We start from the raw sequence: 2979 nt of genomic DNA on the forward strand, positions 1-2979 counted from the left end.
GCAATGGTGCGATCTCGGCTCACTGCAACCTCTGCCTCCCAGGTTGAAGCAATTCTCCTGCCTCAGCCTCCTGAGTAGCTGGGATTACAGGCGCACACCACCATGCTCGGCTAATTTTTTGTATTTTCAGTAGAGACGAGGTTTTGCCATGTTGGCCAGGCTTGTCTCAAACTCCTGGCCTCAGGTGATCTGCCCGCCTCAGCCTCCCAAAGTGTTGGGATTACAAGCGTGAGCCATTGCGCCTTTATAAACTATTTTAAGGTATTTAGATTTCCAGCATGAAGGCAGTAAATGGGGGAGGGATTTTAAATTTTAAACCTGATTTTAAATCAGGTTTGAATTAAAAAAAAAAAACAGCAGTCTAGAGTATAGGTATGAAACATACCAATTGACAGGTCATTTCAATAACTCACAGACACCATAGTAATATGTAATTGTAGGCCCACATCTGAGGCATCATACCAGCTCTCCTTTCCCATTGCTTTCCTACACATTCTTCACCTATTTAGAAGAAAAAGGCATACTTCTCACCCATCTCAAATCACATTAGGACATAAAAATATTTGGGATGTCAAGTAAATAAATAATTTGAAATATTAATGACAATGAAGCCTTCTTTTTAAATTTTTATTTTTAAAATTATATAGTGAAGTTGAGTTTCTCTTTCTTTGTACTGTTCTGACTTTTGACACATACATGGATCCATATAACCACCACCACAATCAAAGTAAAGAACAGGCCAGGCGCAGTGGCTCACACCTGTAATCCCAGCACTTTGGGAGGCCAAGGCAGGCAGATCACGTGGTCAGGAAATCAAGACCATCCTGGCCAACATGGTGAAACCCCATCTCTACTAAAAATACAAAAATTAGCTGAGCGTGGTGGCGCACGCCTGTAGTCCCAGCTACTCAGGAAGCTGTGGGAGGAGAATCACTTGAACCCAGGAGGCGGAGGTTGCAGTGAGCCGAGATTGCACCACTGCACTCCAGCCTGGCAACAGAGGGAGACTCTGTCTCAAAAAAATAAAAAATAAAAATAGCCAGGCATGGTAGCATGTGCCTGTAGTCCCAGCTACTCAAGAGGCTGAACTCCCACTTAAGCCTGGGAATTCAAGGCTGCAGTGAGCTATGGTCTCACCACTGCACTCCAGCCTGGGTGACAAAGTGAGACCCTGCTTCAGCAAAGACCAGTTTATTTCACACCCAAAATCTCCCTTATAGCCACACCCTTCCTCTGCCCCGTGGCAACCATTGATCTGTTCATCATTATAGACTGTATTTTTGAAAATTCCATATAAATGGAATCATTTAATATGTAATTTTTAAAGACTGGATTCTTTCACAGCACATTATACCTTTGAGATTCATCCAAGTCACTGCATGTGTCAATACATCTTTCCTTATTGCTAAGTAGTATTCCACTGTATGAATGTACTATAGCTTGTTTATCCAATGGAATGCTGCTTAGCACTAAAAAGGAACAAATTATTCATACATACCACAGCATACCACAGTCTCCAGGTATGGGACTTCTGGTTCATATTGATGCGGGGTAGGTAGTCAAGGAAGTAACCATGTTCTCAGGACATAGCAATTGTGGTGACCATTCAGTCAACGCAATAAGCCTCAACATTTGCAATGTAATTGAGCTTATTCAAACAAAGCTATCTGCAGTAGGGAATTTCTCATGTAGACAGCATGTACACTTTGGGATTTTTTTTGTGTATTTCTTTTCTTTTCTTTTTCTGAGATGGAGTCTTGCTCTGTCACCCAGGCTGGAGTGCAGTGGTATCATCTCAGCTCACTGCAACCTGTGCCTCCCAGGTTCAAGCCATTCTTCTGCCTCAGCCTCCTGGGTAGCTGGGTCCACAGGTGCAAACCACCATGTCCAGATAATTTTTGTATTTTTAGTAGAGACGGGGTTTCACCACGTTGGCTGGGCTGGTCTCAAACTCCTGACCTTGGGTGATCCACCCACCTCGGCCTCCCAAAGTGCTGGGATTACAGGTGTGAGCCACCACGCTCAGCCCTGAGAGCATGCACACTTTGATTTTACCTGGTCTCAAACTGACCCTTTGCTCATTTTAATCGTAAAAAATATACCCCCAGGTGGACATTTAAGATGGTAATGAAACGTGATGTACAGACAAGCATGTAAACTACTGTGCATGTGCACCCAGAAGACCACCCAGAACATGCTTACTAGTAACGCCTCTTTCCACTTCCTTACGAATAATCACGTAAGACTCCCATAAAGGGAGTGTCCTTAGTGCCAGTTTTTGCTGTCTCATCCTTAAACGAGCAGCCTGCCCTGAATCCTCTCTCTCTCAGAGTGTGCTGTCCATTCTGCCCTTAACTTTCAAAATACTCTTTCTCCTTTACAGTAAATTACTCTTACTCTATGCTGCACTTTTTTTTTTCCCCGAGACGGAGTCTTGCTCTGTTGCCCAGGCTGGAGTGTAGTGGAGTGATCTTGGTTCGCTGAAACCTCCGACTCCCTGGTTCAAGCAATTCTCCTGCCTCAGCCTCCCAAGTAGCTGGGACTACAGGCGCCCATCACCATGTCCAGCTAATTTTTTGTGTTTTTAGTAGAGACGGGGTTTCACCATGTTGGCCAGGATGATCTTTAACTCCTGACCTCATGATCCGCCCGCCTCAGCCTCCCAAAGTGCTGGGATTACAGGCATGAGCCACTGCGCCCGGCCTATGCTGCACTTCTTTTGCTGTGTGTCTCTTGTTTAAATTCTTTTTCTTTTTTTTTTTTTTTTGAGACAGAGTCTCGCTCTGTCACCCAGGCTGGAATGCAGTGGCGCAATCTCGGCTCACTGCAAGCTCCGCCTCCTGGGTTCATGCCATTCTTCTGCCTCAGCCCCCTGTGTAGCCGGGACTACAGACGCCCTCCACCATGCCCGGCTAATTTATTGTATTTTTAGTAGAGATGAGGTTTCACCGTGTTAGCCAGGATGGTCTTGATCTCCTG

This window comes from Colobus angolensis, unplaced genomic scaffold (genome assembly GCF_000951035.1).
Source record: "Colobus angolensis palliatus isolate OR3802 unplaced genomic scaffold, Cang.pa_1.0 Scaffold167, whole genome shotgun sequence".
Lineage (NCBI taxonomy): Eukaryota > Metazoa > Chordata > Mammalia > Primates > Cercopithecidae > Colobus > Colobus angolensis.